This window comes from Buteo buteo, chromosome 7 (assembly GCF_964188355.1).
Source record: "Buteo buteo chromosome 7, bButBut1.hap1.1, whole genome shotgun sequence".
Taxonomy (NCBI): Eukaryota; Metazoa; Chordata; class Aves; order Accipitriformes; family Accipitridae; genus Buteo; species Buteo buteo.
This window is the reverse complement of record NC_134177.1, coordinates 4,984,751-5,003,062: the sequence shown is the minus strand read 5'-3', so window position 1 is coordinate 5,003,062 and position 18,312 is coordinate 4,984,751. Positions and strand designations below refer to the sequence as shown.

At 37.7% G+C, this 18,312-nt stretch overlaps 1 long non-coding RNA gene across 1 annotated transcript; it reads left to right on the top strand.

Moving 5' to 3' along the window:
- The first annotated feature begins 13,205 nt into the window (after positions 1 to 13,205).
- Positions 13,206 to 18,048, top strand: LOC142033301 (uncharacterized). Its single transcript, XR_012651142.1, has 3 exons — positions 13,206 to 13,589; positions 13,688 to 13,930; positions 17,925 to 18,048. It is a non-coding gene; the product is annotated as an uncharacterized LOC142033301 (long non-coding RNA).
- The last annotated feature ends 264 nt before the right edge of the window (positions 18,049 to 18,312 follow it).

The window sequence follows — 18,312 nt, the reverse complement described above, 5'->3', positions numbered from 1 at the left end:
ACATGACTTGCAGTGAAAACCGGGAGGCAATGGGAGTTTGTTGGACCTCGTGTGCCATGGCAGTGCAAACATCTTACCACCAGAAATCTTGAGGCAAACTATGTCGAAAGAAAATTCTCCAGGTAACTGTTGGCTGGAGTCAGAGACTCTTTCCTCTTAGACTGAAAACACGTAAAACTTCCCGTGTATGGGTGTACAACAGTGTAAAGAAATGCGTATTTTACAAACTTTTGTTGTCTGCGCAGCTGGAGTTTTCCTAGGTTATCTTGTTCCCCCATGCATAGTCTCAGAAAGGCGTAACAATTTGTATGCTCCTGTCTGCGCTATGAAGCTCCAGGCAAAATGCCTCCAGCGCTCCCCTGGGGCAGTGATACTCTGTGTGCTGCCCAAATGGCCCATAAATTATTTGCTCACGTATTTTGAATATTTACAGCCTCAGCAAATGAGACCCTGTATAAACCTGATGACATTGAGGTATTTCATATAACCTGATAGTTTCATTCTTTGGTTGTCTCAACGTTTTGAATTCAAATTGTCTTAAGTATAATTTAAAAGTTGTCTTAGTGTGGGAACGTGAGAAACAACATCCTTGCAGAAATTTTTCAGTAAAATTCTCACTAAAAGACTAATCAGAGCACAATTCGAGAAATTAAAACTAGGTTTTGGGGGAGGGTGCTTTTCTTGTTTTAATCAGGGCAAGTTGTGTGCTAGGACTTGCAAGTCTAAAAACAAATTAAGCAAATCACAGGGGCAAGAAAGCGTAATGTAAAATTGGTGTCAGTACAAAATACATGTTATTCACATAAATCTCTAGGACTCCTTTCAGTGCTCAGTCAAAAAAAAAAGTTGTAATGAGAATATAATAATCAGCTAAGATATCAGCCTCATAATACACCAGATACATGCCTTTTTTCTTTCAAATGGTGTTTAGTACTGGTCAGAATAACACAGATAGAACTCAACATAATAACTAGATCTCTTCTGTTTAGTGTCCTGGACTGTTATGTTTAGCAGAACAATTTCACCACAAATGGTATTTTAACTCTGGCTTAATCACATTTTAATTGAAGTCCAAATTTTCTAACTAAGCTATTGCTATAGAAAGTTCACTGGAGTGCATTTCCATTATGTGAATTGCAGCATTCTGGGGGTGCCTAGCTCGATGGAGAAAGATAAAATTAATATCAATTCTCTTGTTTTAATACCTTGAGGATGGAGAAGGAGTCACAAATAAAGCAAATTTCATAACTGGCCTAAATAATATAATTATTTCAGGGGAAAAGGAGAGGAGGTGAGATTCCTTCAGACTGATTTGTTGGCCTTTTATGTAGAACTAGATAAAGAAGATCTGTTACAGAAGTAGTGCAAGCTGACATAACTGGCCTTTGTAACAGAGGCTACAACGGAGTTAAGATCTCTGAGCTTTCGACTGTGTCATGGAATATTTGCAAGGTGTCCAGTTATTTATCCAAATTCATCCTAAAGACTTCATCTATTGGTGAATATTGTATTGAGATCAGGATTTTTTTCTGGTGTGTCCAAGTCCATTTATGACTAAGTTTTGATTGTTTGTAGTTAATAGAAAACTTTGTCGGTACAGGTGTCTCTTTAATAGTCCAGATGCTTTATTTGAGAATTCAGGTAATATACAATTTACAAGTATCCTAGGTATGGAGAGAGTAAGGCTGTTCTTTGTTTTTAATGCCTTGGCTTCGTGTCTGCCCTTTTCTGTATTTTCTGCTCACTCTTTATACTTTTAATGGGTATAAAGTTGTAGATCTCAGACCCAAATTTCCTCAGGTAGATGGTATTGCCTGCTTAACCTCACACCATTTCTACAGATCTTATCTTCAAGAGAGAAAAGGAAACAGCATTTGATACTGCCTTTGAACTCAGACTTTGACCTAGAGCTCAGGAGAAGCAAGGACTCTTACCTGCCTAAGTAAAGAGCTGATATCATCAGAGAGCGAAAAAGATTTGCACTTGTTACCTTTTATTCTTTCCCTTTTTTCTTCTATCTGTGTTTAAGTTGGTATCATGAATGTGGAAGAGAAGTTTCTATAATCTCCATTTTTCTCATGGGGAGAATGCAGGGGAGCTTTCAAGAATTTAGATTGTGTTATTGCAAGGGTTTATAGCATAGAGTGGCAGACACATGATGCTGGTATAGAGGTACAGACAATGTTGCCATATCTCTACAGGTTGAACAAGTTCTGCAAACACTTCACTGATGCAATAAATACTTGACAAAGAAAACGATGATGGCTTTATTACAACCTGTCACATGTAATGTGTCAGTTGTATAGTGCTAGTGTATGGTCTTGTTTAAGCTGTGTACTCACTTTCTGGTGGAAATCAATTCTAAACCTGCTAACAGTTAACCAATTAATTCCTCCTTCTGAAAGACTTGAAGATCTTCTGATGTCTTATGCTGCGTGGTGTGTTGGAGACACTCTGGAACTTGCCTGTGTGACACTATCATTGTGGTTACTTACTCAGGCGTAAAGGAACCTTTGTGGCAAGAAAGTCCCAAGTTTTGGATGAAGCTTGTTACAGCACTGAAATCCAAACAGTGACTTAAAACACAATTACATCTTAGGTCAAGTGTCTGTTATTCTCGTACGTGGCTTCTAGTTATGTACTTTCCGTCTTGCATGTAAATTGCATACATGTCCATCTGTGTAGTAGTTACAGATAACTGTGGAGTGTCTTGTGTTTCCCATGTGCCCAGATTAGCCTTTATGGTAAATTTGCTCTTTTGCAAGTTAATATAACTACAGAGTTTTAAACATTCTCATTTCATTACTACCATTAGACTAGTGAAGTATTACATCAGATCATACTTTTTGCGAATGAGAACTTTCACTTCCAGTGGCACTCACCTCCCCTTCCTAGCCAAAGCAATTACGTTGAGTTATACTTCATATGTATAGCCACTCAATTACTTCCAGAAGGCAGCTGCAAAAGTCATTGTCTTAGGCCAGAGTAATCTCTATAATGCAGGTCTACTGTATGTATTAGCTCTTGCTCTTTTTTGTAGCAATACTGGCTCTATCAGCCTCTTTACTTTGGTTTTCTCTGCCTAAAGCTTCTCCAAGTTGTAAAGCTTAGAGAAGAAGTGCTCACTAATTGGTTATATTGTAAATGGAGAAAAATCTCATTAAAATCAAGGAGTTATTTGTGGATGTTGAAAAAGAAAATAAACCTTTGTAGCTGGAGTTCACTGCATCATTATTTTAATTTATATGTGGCTTGGACCCACATACAAAGGGCAGTCTGAGTCACTCCTACAGGAACTTGGTGGTAGCTGTTACTGTTTAATCAAGAAAGGAGAAGATGCACTAACAATGGAGATACATACACATATAAATATATATATATTTTGCTGTGACAGAGAGCTGGTTACAACATTCAGAATTCCCCAAGGGTCTTGAAATAGATTTTTTTTTTCATTTTTTTTTTTAAATACATGAGGAAAGCTGATCAGTTTGAGATAATTTTTTTATTACTGAAGTATCGCAGGCATCCAGACTGAGATTAACAAAACTTATTAACACATGTGTATGTTGGAGCACAAACAGGGTGAAGTTGGGAATAATTCCAGACCAAGTATCTTTCAATAGCTTTGTTCAACTATCTGAGACGTTATAGTTTGATTGTAAATACCTTCACATCCAAAGGATGAAATCAAATATGAATAAAGGTTGAATAAGACTTTGGCGAGGTTTTAAAAAAAAAAGATTAATCAGAGAATGGGAGAGGGAATAATAGGAGAATAACTATGAATCAACTGTAAATCTTTGTATTATAATGCTCTTGGATTTCTTTACCTTTCTCTGCAGGTCTCTTGGATTCCCATTCCCTTTTTTCTCACTCAAAAATACATGTTTGGGTTAATAGGTGAGTGAACCCACATTCCAACGATGTTCCTGTGGTGGGTCCTGAGAGAAGTTAAGTGTGAATATCAGCTTTATCACAAAGAACTTGCAAGAGAGCAGTAATTTTTCCAAAACAAAATTGTATTAGTTTGAGCTGTGGAAGGTGGCTGCTTTTGACACCATGAGGATTCAGTAAGGAATCATTTTTCGAGAGGCAAGTGTGCATTTCACGCATGCTTTCAGGGTTTCTTGAGATACTATTTTAAAAATTAAATTCCCAACAGTGTGATATGATTATATATTTCCCCTCTGTACTCCATTTTACAAGGTGTGGCCAGCAACTTGCAACAAACACAGAGGTGATTTCATTAGCAGGTTGTTTCATGGCTGGGAGACACAGAAGTAGTTTCAGGATGTGATCTTCATGAATGGTAAATAATGTCCTGGGTTCTGTTCTAAGGAAACTCATTTTTCGATAAATGAGACAGAGCAGTGCATGAGATTTTAAATGAAGGTTGCTCTAGTTATTTTTCCTTAATTTTGTTGGAGTTTTTTGTTGGGTTTTGGGTTGTTTTCTCTTTGTTTGTTTGGTTTTTTTCCCAATGGGAATGCAATTGATTTGGTAGAAAATGTTGCACTAATAGCTAGATATATTTCATGGGAAAATAAATACCAAAATAAAATTAGGGATTAACTAGCTCTTCTTAGTACTGAAACTAGTTCACATAATATTCTAAAGAGTTGTTATGCTACTGGAATAGAGACCCTAATTAACTAAACTATGCCAATTAGACATATATAAAAGGAAGAAACCTCCACGGACTTAAAACTGTAAATTAAGTTTTCCATAATTAATAATGATATATATTAATTATAAAATTGATTCTGTTATCCTTGCATTAAGAAATACCTTGGTCTGCAGCATACCAAGAAAGAAGTAAAGAAATTACTGCTCTGAGGGTTTGCAGACAAGACTCTTCTCTCCATGCAATTAGAACTTCTCTAGAAAGGTTGTACTTGTTTTACAGCTCTATAGATAATTTACTTGTTTCTTGAAAAAACTGACACTCTTTACAGCCTACTAAGACCCTAGGATGGCCTGGCCTTGGTTTCTCTTTGTTGACTAGTGCTAAAGTGTGATTCTAAGTTCTTTAGGCTTGATTTGAAGAGCATTAATGTCAGTGAGGTCCTGGATCAGGACTTTATTAAAAACAGTCACTAGAGCATCCATCAATAAATGGTTCAACACCTACTGTTTAGGATAGTGATACCACATTGTTACTTATTGCTTATATTACCATATATTTCTTTTCAGAAGAGCAATAAGAAATACTTCTCAGTGAAGTTACATATCATTGAAAACTCCAGTGATGTTGTGTTCTCTTCTTTCTCTTTCCACCACCTACCTTTGGTCTAAAAGATGGTAATGTATTCATCCAGTATATCTATGCACAGCTCCAGAGATTTTATGAGTATCTTGTCTAACAAAAGTTTACGAAAGAGAAAACTCCTTTTATTTGCTTTGTTTAAGGCCAGAAGAGAGTACGTAGCCTGACCTTCTGTAAATGTCAAACCTTAAGAGCTCCTGAATTGTTCTTTGCTTCTAATAGAAAACATGCAGTCATTTCTGTTACTTCTAGAATTGTTATGACTTCTGATGGGTTGTTCCAATAATTCATTAACTTAGTTATATACACTTCAAGGCTAATTTGCCATGCTCAGCCTCCATCTAGTTTTTCTACTCGATGACAAAATTATGTTGTTAATATTTTGTTCTCGAAATTCATGTAGCATTCTATACAGATGCCATTGTAGAGGTAGTAGAGGTTTGTGAATAAAACGGTAGACGTTCACATACCTCAACCTTTTCGGAACCTTGAAGGTGGATACACATAATTCATGCACATTAAACAATCACATTATTTTGACAAATACAGTTTGTGATCCTATAGGCCAGAACACAAAGCTAGTAGATAGATAAATGTAGTTAATCCTTCAAATAACTTTTGACAAGTAGATTAAAAAAATTACAGTCTGATTCTGTATTATGTCTTTTCCTGTATTCATTGATGTAAACATCACAACACCGGTAGCCTAAGTAGTACCCACCGACCATACAGGGTGCACAAAGCATATTCTGTACCACTTGTGCGATCGACTGCATTTCCAAACTAGCAGAGGTGGTGGATTGCTGACTCTCGATTATGTGCTGAGCAGTTTGTAACTCCGAAAATAAGACATTCTTCTGAAAGATGGAGTAAGAGAAAGAACAGTTTTGAAAATGTACACGGATGAGTTGTTCTTTCTGAGGGCAGTCATGAAATACTTAGTAATATTTAACCAGTCAGACTGCACCACTGATTTAACCATCCATAAGCTGTAATTAAGCAACACAAGCTGACGGGTGGTGCATTTCTATAAGCTTTTTGCACATCTCAGATGCCTTTGAGATAATTAGGCTTTCAGACTCCTCACTCCTTTTACTCTGGGCCCATAGATTCGGAATCGATTTGACTTTCAGCAGTTCCTTACCTCTGTCAGGTGCAATTATATTTCCATTCTTTGCAAACAAAAGAAAATCCCAAAGTATTTAATGTTTCTTTTTTTGGTCTCAGAATCAAACTGGTATATGTGGCAACAAAAGAAACAGTCTTGAAAGCCACTGCATGAATCTGACATTCAAGGAAAGGAACTTAAATACTGCTGGTGTTATACATTTCCCAGTCCTTCAATATAAAGATGTGTTTCCAAGGAGGAGGAATACTGCTGACATACAACCCAACTCATGCGTTTTTTTTTTAATTTTTTTTTTTTTTTTAATACAGAGCCCTTCATTGAGAGCATCATATAATGCTTTATAGCAAGTGTGAATTACAAGCTGTGGATAGTAGCTTGACTACTGCATTAAAGGAGCTCTGAAGTTGAAAGCTGGAATTTAGGGAGGGCATAAAAAAGGGGAAGGGGCCAGCAGTGTAGCAGCTCAAGCATGGGTAAATCCTTTCCTGGTAGGGTCAAGGTGGGATCTGTGCTGGCAATATTCCACTTGTGATGGAAGATCTGGGAGAGAAACAAGAATCTGGAGTCATAGCAATCCCCTGCTTTTTTGCCACCCAAGTCATGAGTGAGGAGAGTGTGGAGGGAACGGGTGGATCCAGAAGGAAGAGTGGAGGAAAGTGCTGTAACCTCAAGGAAGGTTTCTAAGCACTGTGAAGCTGTGGCTCTCTGGGACCTAAGCATAGCATAGCAGAAATGATGGGAAAGTCAATGGTGATGGGGAACTGTCTTTGCAAACACTAGAAAATTAGAATGGGACAAGGGTAGATTTCTGAAAAAGCTAACCAAACAAAATACCAAACCCCTGGGGCTTTTAAAAGACTTCAAGGTCTCTTGCAGGTTACTTCTGAGTTATGGAGAAAGCAGTCAAATTTGAGAATGTTTCATTAAGTTTGCCTTTTCACCAGATAAAGAACACATTGCTGCCTATACCGATTTTAAGACTACTCTGATCAGAGACTGAAAATCATCATAGAACAGTTTGTCTTCCCAAAATCTTACAAGGGACCAAGACTTATTTTCACTTCTTAAACTATTGTGGCTTGTATGCAAGACCAAATATGCGGCTGTTTTAAGCAGGATTGTGTTGAAGTCTTTTGTATTGAAGTTAACCAATTTCCAGCTTCTAGAGACAAAAACTAATCATACTGAAAATCCAAAATGAGGATCCAGAATAACAAGTTATAGGTGAACTTGTTACTTTTATAGGGTGCTCGGTATGGTGTTATTACTGTCCCAGATCTGTGGCTTTTTCAATACCAAGAGGAGTAAATGTCATATTTTTGTCTGTCTTTTTTTCTTACATAACTATTCTGCTTTAAACACTGAGAATTAATGAGGATAATAGAAAAAAAAAAAACAGTCAACTAGTAATGCTTTGCTTTTCTAGTTAAATGAATTTTCATAGAGCACAAACTTTAAAAGTAAATAGTATAATTTCTTAAGAAAGTTTGAACAGCTAACAAGTGTCAGAGAGCAGTTAGATGATTATTTGGAGTTATATTTATCAGAAGGAAAGAAGTTTCCCATTTAATATCTTGACAGGGATAGTAAGCAGACCAGAGGTCTGAACACAGAATCAACAAATGCAGGCCTCATTGATGTCTGCAACATAAATGCTAGAAGGGACAATCTGTTTTAGTTATGCTTTTGAGCACACTTTACATCTAATTTTAGTGCACAATAAAAATGAATGCTCTGTTTTCCAAATGCATCTGCTGAGCTTGAGTTTCCATACCAGATGGCTTTATATTATGTTAAAACTCAACATACAGTATGCTAGTGTTCACTGGATCTGCTGAAAGTGACCTTGCATTTTTTTTCTGTGTGAGCACAAAATATGACATTTATTAATTTTGACATGCAGAAATGTTGGTATTTCTAGCTTGTTGTCATGTTCGGTTTTACCTGGTTTTAAGGGTTAGTTGGTTTTTTTTATGGTCAGAAGTGTGTGGTGTTTCTGCTTTAAAGATTGATTCAGATACAAGCCATAACAAAATTGCATCTAAATCTTGTACTATATATACAATGTATATATTACTAAATTCTGTGCACAAATCACACCTAGGCCTCCAGTTATGTCTCTCTAAATTTTGTATTTTTGAACTTACATCTGGCTGATGTCCACGCTTTATCTTTCATTCATTCTTGAGCTTCCTCTGCCCTTGCGCTATGTCATTGCATCCATGCAAGCTCTGACCTAAAGGCGTTGCCATGCTGACATTAAACCAGTGCAGCAATGCTTTTGGATGGGAGTCAGCTGCTGTCCCTGGAGCTCTGGTGGCTTGACCTCAGTTTTTTCTGCAAAGACTCTGTGGATAGAGCAGTGCCTAAAATTAGACCGTGAGTAAAGCCTGGGCTCCACCTTACAGGTGAAACCTTGATGAAAAATGAAATTTCACCATGTCATTGACTTTTGCATGATTTATGCCGCTTCCTACACTGAAAACTCTGCAGTCCTGCAGAGCTGTAGCTGTGCAAAGTGTGTGCAAAATGCTCCCTTTTTGATTGTTTTTCTCGTATCTGCTTTAGAATGGCAAACGACTATCCAAGCTGCATGGCAGCTGTGAATGTCTAATTATATATTTCTTTCCATAGTCCTCTCCTCAGAAGCTTGGCCCTTCTTTAAAAGCAGGGTGAAGTTATAAGCATGATAACCTGCTAAGGGCAAGGGATGCTTCTGAGCACGTGCGGATGTGGAGCTGGTTGTCTTTGCATTCCTTTGTGGCTGCCAGGTGCTGATAACAATTCATTTTACCTGACCTTTAGGTGGTAAGTATGCGGTGTAAGAAAGAAGTGCTGCTTGGGTTGGTTTCACTTTGATTCTTCTATTACTTGGACCATATTTCCTAGCCTACAGGTCATGCAGACTACCTATTTCTCGGGGATTTTGTTAATTTGTACTTAATTGGCCTGGCTGTTTATTAGTCTGAAATTTTATATGGTTTCCATCCTATTTCCGTTTCAGTTATCAACAATCATTGATAACATTAATCCTCACAGAGTTTCTGAAAAGTGGAAAAAAATGTATAATACTTTATTCTGAGGCTTGAGAGATTAAAAAAAAGTCACTTGCCACCAAGTGCACAGGAATCTGTTGGGGATGGATTACCTATTCCAGGATATTTTCCTAACTACTGAATCATCTGTTTTCCTTCTAGCAGCAGACTATTATTTTATATGTGAATATAATGTATATAAACTGCGTATAATTTAATATTATTTAAGTATTTGGTGTGACCCAAAACTTGTTCTCTCATTATTTTTCCACGTGTTTTCCACTGTTAAGTCAATGTTTACTCACAATTGAAACACTGTGATAATATTTCAGCTACTGAAATTATTCTCTTAGCTTAAAAACAGGTATATTTTAGAAAGTGAAGTAATATTCAAAAAATTGGGGAACAGCTCCATGCAGTGACTCGTTACATGTTGTTCTGTTTCTCTGCACGCCAGATTTCATTAAAAATTTCGACCTGAATGCTTTATGTCCTCAATGTCCTTTTGAAAGTCCCTATGACAGCGTTTGCTTCTGACTTTCCTTGGTGGACTTAGTCACTGAATTAGCGGGTGTCTAGCAGGCTATCTCTGTGAGCGTCTCATATCTTCCTGACATTAAGTGAAACAGAGAAAATAGTGATTGAGACTGGCAGTTTGTTGGCTGGTTTTTGGTCATGTTTCACTGAAGTCAATGTCATTTGAGAGCTTCTAACACCTTTTTAGCCAGGAACTTTTGTGTTAGTTTTGGCAGCAACTTGTCTTTTTCATTTTACTCTGGTACCTTATCTAAGTCGTGTCACCGTTACTTATTTGGTAACTTAAAATACACACAGAGACACGCACAATATTCTGACTGCTAATGTTGCCTGCCATGCCTTAATCTAAGGGTTCATAGGCTTAGTCATGGTGATGCACAAAGAGGTGGACATTTCCTTGTTTTGATGTCTTAAATGGCTTAAAAAAATACTGAAAGATGCGTGAAGCAGTTTTCTTTGTAAGCAATCCTCACATTCCTACAGGCCATTTGTGAAATGACAGATGGAATAGTAAGAATCCCAATGGCAGGTACTATAGAAATTCTTGTTCATTGAGTAAGAAATGTTGAGCACCCCTATAATAAGCCAGTATATGGTAATTTTGTATTTGGGCCAATTCAGAAGTTTGTTGGATGCATTTTCTCTCCTTTCCATTGCGTGTGTACATTATATCCAAAAAAAATCTTGTCTACACAGCATTCTCACAGAACGGGGAAAGTGGAATGATGCTGCATAACAAGCACAAAGCATTTTAGACTTAAAAACAAACAAAGAAACTGCAATTTGTTAAACGACAGCAGTGACCGTGTTCAATTTTAGGCTGGACTTGTTCATTTTTAAGAAAACTATTGAGTGCAGGTACATTTTGGTAACAATTATGGCAAAGAGAAAGACAAGGTAACAGGAAAAATGGTTTAACTGGGTCGCAGCTTTATTCACTAATACAATAAGAAAACTATCTAACTAACTAACTAACTCAGCCGTAATCCATACCCTGGCAGAGCGCTACAAAAAGTGTGTTTTGTCTTCTCTTAACACTGTTGATAGAAGCTCATTGATGATGAGAGGGACAAGCAAGAGGCAGGTCCTCTCTTTAGGGGGTTTTGGGAACCCCAGGCCCTTTCATTCACCTTCTTCGAAGGCTGCTCTCTGTTAAGCTCATCCCAGTGTACCTTGCCAGAGAAATGTGTGTGTGGAAACATTTATACGCTCAGGAAGCTAGGGGTATTTCTGAGACTCAAATTCACAGCTATTTGTGTAACTGGTAAAAATGGTTAAAATTGTAAAATTTGGGAATTCAAAGGTTATTAATTTTTTTTCAATGGTATTTTCAGTTTTGGAAATGGAAAACTCTTGCAGTATTCTAACTCCTGTTTACCTAGCTATCCCATCTCAAATGAATCGTTTCCTCGATTCACTGGTGTGTTGGAGTTCCATCTACTGATGTCACTCCACCTGTTCCATCTGTGGTGAAATTAAATGTGATAGTTCAATGTTTTCTACAGCTACATTTTATTTAGTTATTTTAGGTCAGTTCCTCTAGAGCAATGTAGCATGTGACAGGGAATTCTCCTTTTTCTTACTTTGCAGCACCTGGCTGCTATTCTGGCTTTGATCTCAGATACGGAAATATTTTTTCAGTGACAGCATCGGTGGTCTTTTGGGGGACTGGAGCGGGCAAAGTCACCAACGGAGCCGTTACAATTTTGCAGCTCACTGGAAATTGCTGTCAGGGCTGTGCTCGGCCCTGCGTGGCCGAGTGGTCACTCTGGGATCTCTTAAAGACCCCTGGCTGGCAAGGCAAATTTTTCCTGAGATGTAAGTAGGAACGAGTCAGTCTTTTATACTGATTTCAGTAGACAAAGAAGCAAGAGAAAAAGATATACAATTTTGGTCTTAATTGACATTTGTCATCACCTGCTACTTGCAGCCCTAAATGAGTTTCTTGTGGAGGCATTTGGGTCTGTATCTAAGACTTCTGTTAGATACCCTTTGGAGATCTTGTGCTGATTCAGGATCAGTTTAATTTATTTAATCAATTTTTTCTTGTATGACACAAAACAGTTTTACTCTATACTTTTAAGATTAGACTTAGTGTTTTTTACTTCTTTGTGTGTTCTGATATTATTGAATTATTATCTGTTTTACCATACTTTGTCCAGTATTTATGGAAGATTGCATATCATTGAATACATAATAGTAATAATACGTAAATGCAGATTCTGAAAATGTCCGTGTACGGTTGTGAAACATAAAAAGTCATCTTATTATTGATGTGTTACTATTAATATTGATGTCATAACACAGTGTTGCATCAATTGTAATAAATTGCTCAGATAAGGAAAGTAAACAGAGAATGTTCCTAGTAAAGTAATTCAAACCTTACATATAGAACAGCAGTAGCAAAGTCAAGCAAGGAGACTTTACAATGGCATTTTACTGAATAACTAAAATTTTATTGACTTATGTTCCACATGATGGAGCATTAAGCAGTCCCCCACACCCTAATTCCTTTCTCAATGGCAGCAGGAATGACCTGCAATTCCCATCAAATTATGTTTCCTTGGTACTGTATCTTTCGCGCTTTATGTTGCTTTTTGACATTACCGATTTTTTTTTCCTTCCTCAAACCCATCTCTAGAGTTAAGGATTTTCTTTAGAAAAGTTTAGAAGTGTGTTTTTAATGCATTTTGAGAGACAAAACTTTTCACACGATTTGCCTCTATTTCACTCTTCTTTGGAAATGCATAATGATAATAAAAGGAGTCCTGCCTACCTGTAGAAATCTTTATCACAGATCAGACATTGGAAAGTGTTGATTCATTTCCCCAAACCACAATTGAGCTGAAAGATGACAATATGCTGGGTTGTTTGACTGCACCAGCACTTTGAAAAGAAAACTGCTGATGTGAGGACTCAGAACTTGTCTTTTAAGGGAGTGTATTTCAGGTTCTTTTATAGTTCTTATACAACCCGTACCACAGTAGCATAATACATATCCAGACTGGTACTCAAGTACACACAGGTCAATGCAGACAGAATCTTAGGTTTTTAAGTTCAGGTTGCTCTCAGGCATGCTCTGGAAGTTGCAGGACAAGCAGGGGTAAAACGCTGCTGTCCCAAGCAAGTGCTCCGCTTGTTAGGCCCAAAATGGGTGGTGGTTTTCCTGCTACTGTCTTAATTTAAAGGGAAATATTTGATTATGCAACCAGTTGTATACTCTCAAACATCCTGCTCTGGTCATCCACGTGAAAATACAATATGAAAATCTGAAAAACTGGGGTTTAGGCCTGTGAATCGCTCCTTCTGCCTAGGTGAGGTAAGGACATAATCTAAGGAGTTGTTTGGAGTTGGAAACTATCTCACTGTTGCTTTTTTTTTTTTTATTTTCAGACAGATGCATTGAGAGGACTTTCCTCTGAAGGCAGTACTGATAGTAGCTGTTCTCACGCTGATCCTAGAAGTGAGGAGGTACAGTCCTGCCCTGAGTCATCCAGACTCATGGCCAGTTATAACTACACTGAGGAGCTGCATCTAGTTGGATTTACTTCTACTTATATGTATGCTAAAGCAGCCATCTTAACATTTTCAGGATGAAACTTGATAAGTTTGGTCTAGCAAGGTAAAAATTCTCGATCATGACATTGGAAAGAAGTTTGCAAAAATAAGGAGAACATGTCTTTGCTTCTACCTGACACTGATTCTTTTCTCATCTATCAGAATTCTTACAGCATGTCTCAAACCCTGGGACTGTAAGAATAAGTCACAGAGCCACGTTTTGCCTCCCTGATCCCCCAAGAAATGAGCTGCAAGGCAATGGTTATGAACTTCTGTAGTCTGATGTCAACTTGAGGCCATGTAGAATAACAGCCTTCTGAGCTACCTCTTCCTTTGTGGAACTTTGCCTTTTCCTTGGGCTTCTGGATTTGTATCCATACTTTCATCTTCCAGTTAATTCCTCTGGTATGTTTGGTAATACAGAGCTTTATGTTCATTTTTGCATCCCTGACTGCTGTAGAAATGACACCTGTCACTAGGAAACAGACACTGAGGAAGCCAGATGTGCTTATGAGACTCAGATGCTCAACCAAAGGAGTCATAAATTATAATCCTGTTCAGATTATCAGTGTTCCCACTTTATTAGTCTAGATATTGCTCATGGGATGGTTGTGGCTAACTTTATTGCAGTGTTTAATCAAGCCTTGTATTGTGCGTGCTGTCCTTTTGCTAGGTCAAAACTTCCCCCCCCCCAGTACTCTTAAATTTCTTTATTCTTATGTGGTCATTTTTCTCTCTTCTTACCCTGAAGTTCTGCACTTTCTGTACTCCTTTCTATATGTTTCCTCACTCTTCAAAGGCTTTCTTGTTCTTTTTGTCTTCAGTGTCCATTTCTGAACTTGACATCTGACTTTTGAGGATACTGCTGGTGACTCTTGCAGGGGTTTTCTGATTAACACCCAGTAACTCTATACTGCAGTTGCTGGTCTAGCCACCTTGCTTTGGACTGTTATACCTCCCCTGGCAAAAATATCGAAGACACAACAGGGAACTTTTTCAAAGATTCACTTCTATGGTGAAAACTGGTACATGAAATATGAACAGGCTTGAGATTTCCTTGCATGAATTGTTCCTTCCTAATTAGAGATTTTGTCCTTATTAGGTGTTTAAAAAGGGCAAATATTATATTTTTTTCCACAGATTTTAACTATGAATGAAGTCTAGTTAAATTCCCATTTTCTTCCTGTTGCTGAAAAGAATGTTTCCAGCGCTCATGAAATAGTTTAGAGGTTAGACAAAGTGGAAGTTATTGAGTAAACTTTATTGCCTCAGGATAGAAATGATAATATTTCCTCCTGAGTCATCTTATTTTTGAGTAGCCATTCTGTTCGCTTAGATTGTGATATTTTCAAGGACATTTTCAAGAAGCAGCATGTACTCTTGAAGACAAAATTTGCTTCAGATGTCCTTGTATTACAACATGCAACTGCAAATGGTCAAACTTCTCTTACAGTTGGTCCCCTGCAAGCACCTTGGCCTTAACACATCCTACCTAGTACCTGAGTGCTTGCCAAAGAGATTTTCCATACATACATACACAGAAATATTTGTAAATTGCAAGGGCACTGTGAAAACTAGATGCAGTTCCAGTGGAAGATGCAACTTTTAATCATTTACTGGATGAATTCCACATTTTGAATTGTTTGAAGTGGGGAATACCACAGCAGGCCTTTAATCCTTCTGATGTTGGCTGAGCTCTGTAATGTCATGATAAAAGACAGTATATGACAAGAGATAATATAGCCCTAAAAAGATTTTCCTATTTCTCTTCCTTATTTGTAATTTGTATTAATTTCCTTTTTGGACATTCTATTATCTGTTAATGATATTTTGCCTTGTAATCTTGCTAGTTTAATTTAAAGGAGTGATTTGGAAAACAAGGGCAAGATAGGCTGGTGAATAATTGCAGAAATATGTGATATGTGTTGAAAAAGTCTGAGCTCCTTAGGCAAGACAGCCAATATTTTCAGCTGACCTCTAAAAAAAAAAAAGTTTGCAGGTGCATGTATTTGAATTTGAAAAGACCAACATTTGCATATGCATATCACATAGCTGTATTTGCATAGTATAGTTGGATGAGCAACTGATTATTCTATGTGCAGCAATAGTCATTTTTGTGTAGGTGGTGGCTGTTTCACCCCTCTTTTCTTTAATGTTAGTTTTGTGAAGCTGTGCCTGACCATGGCTACTTTCTGTGTCAAAGGTAAAAGACATCAATTTTCAAAGCTAAGCATCTGCAGAGATAGGTGGACATTAGAAACTTTGACTCTGAAATCTCCAAACAGTCACATATTTTGTTTTTATTTAAATCCATAGATCATAACATAGCTCTTCAACTTTAGACTTTTCATTAAACATAAAATTGCAAAATCTATATTTTTATCATTCTTATGCAATATTGTTATTGAAATATGTAGACTTAAGATTACAAATGTTTAGAACAAATCTTGCAAGGGTTCAGCATTTAATGTGAAGTGCAAAATCTAATAGAACCAATGTAAAAAGGCATATTTTAAAAGTTAATAAGCTATGCTTTGTCTAATGCTGCCTGCCTACTCCTGTTGCCTCTTTTTCATCTCTGCCTATTGATTTTCTATCTCTGCCTATCTATAGAGCATAATTTGGAACAAGAGGCTGACTTCTTTTGGTCTTCTTAGAAGTTTAGCTTGGATTTTTTTATGGTTGTGTCCCAAAGAGGACATAGATGTCTAAATCCCAACTGTCTCCTTGGTGCTTAAACTGAAGATAATGACACCCCGCTCCCTGACCTGTGACAAATTACCTGTCTTGTTCATGTCTGGAATTCTTATGTGCTTCAGATTTTGCCCATGGAGTCCCCTAAGGGTTGAAAGTTTGGTTTCTGGGCGTACCAAGCTCCTTGCTCTTGATACTGTAGAAAAAATAGAAACTAAGATCAGGCAGTTGTACCAGGGTTCACAGACTGGATATGCACATATCCACAAACATACCTTGATCTGATAGGATTTCCCAGACAAGACTACAACAGATTTCAGAAAAAAAAAAAAAAATCTAGGTAGGGTTGCAATGGCTTCCTTATGAAGAGCTTGGCAGCCAGAATAGTCAGCTGGCAGCACGCAGGAGACAGAAGCTCATTTCTTACCGTCTTGCAGGCATTCAAATCTCCCTTTTCATCAGGAGACTGTGCAGCTCACAGGTGTGTAATAGCTTTGCTCAGCTCCTCTATCTGACAAGATTAACTCCCTCCAGAAAGTGGTAGGCCCCTCTTGGAGGGAGAGATGTTAGGTGAGAGAGAGACCAAGTAAGCTATTAATCTCATCTGGTTTTTGTGCCAGAGAGAAATACAGCAAAAATAAGCCTGAATTACTAGCCTAATATTAGAGCAATCACTGGGGATGATTAGGTTCTGGAGCTTTCACTAGTGACTGTGCCAGTCATTAGGTCAAGTCATTAAATAGTCATGGAAGCTTTTGTCTCCCCCTCTTTGGTACAGACTTTATCCATCAGGAAAGAAATTTTTTTTCTGCCTCTGGAAACGAGAGCGATCAGGCAAATGATCCACAAAAGAAGCAATTACTAGCTAGCTGAACATCATGGTTCAGGTGTAGCAGAAAGAAACCGGGTATGCTTCTGTCTGAACCGCGACTGCTGGAGGAGGAAGTCAAAATGAAAATCTGAGGCTTGTTAGTTGTTGATGTAGTTATGAGAGGTGATCGGGAGTTTGTGTGTGTGAATGCTTGTGAAAAACTTGGATCAATGGGAGCCAGAGTATATCCTGTGCTGAGCCTGGTTTTTACAACCCTTGTGAATCAAACCAGACAGATTTATATGATGCAAATAGAAATGTCCCAAGTTCAGCTTTCTGAATATATCTTTGGTCAGCCTGGCAGGAAAAGTGAATTCTAGCTGCAGCGAATTGCACCTACAGATACTTGGAAAACTGAGTGCTGAGATGTAGGAACTATGTGATGCTAAAGGAATAAATTTCAGTACTCAAATGGAAAGAAGGGACTCATCAAAGAAAGACCCTCTCGATTGATTCTCTTCTCACATGCATCACTTCTAGATTACATTTTGTTCTCCAGGAAGCGCAATATGGCTTGTTACCATCACTATGTCAACAGAGACATGTTCCAGCTACAGACTGGGATAATGAATAGCACTAATTTATATTAATTTTCTTGTGTTTATTTGGTATTCTGTACCACCATATAATTTTTTGAAGTTTAATTGTGATTAATTTTAACCTTAATGATTTTTGCAAGCTGCAGAACTACTGTGACACTGCAAGCACTGTGGTGTTTTCCAAACAAAGATCTTAAGAGGTATTATCTCTTGTTTTTAGTGTGAATACAGGTTTTGTTGTACAGAACTTTTCTTTCTGTCTTTCCAGCTTCTGATATATGTTCGTTTCCATCAGGTCCCCAAATAGCACATCCAGGGATTGGTTTCTGCACTGTGCTGTCACTAATTCTCAGTGTGGCCATCCCTATGAGGTATTGAAGCAGAAGTGGTGGTTCTTAAGGATTTTCTGTGTAATGGAGAAGACAATGTATATTAATAGAAATGCGACTTTTTTCCCTCGCACACACTCATCTGCATTGGGAGGTAAATATTACAAGAGATCCTGACAGAACTGGAATGTCAGGCAAAGCATTTTGATATCTCACTTAACCAAATAGCCTGGAATCACTGTGCAAGGGCTAAACCAACTTCATCAAAAGCAAGAATGAGTGACCCTTTTTATGTAGATTGTTGACCTAATAATGAAACACAGTTCTTGGATTAATGATTGCGATCATGACTAT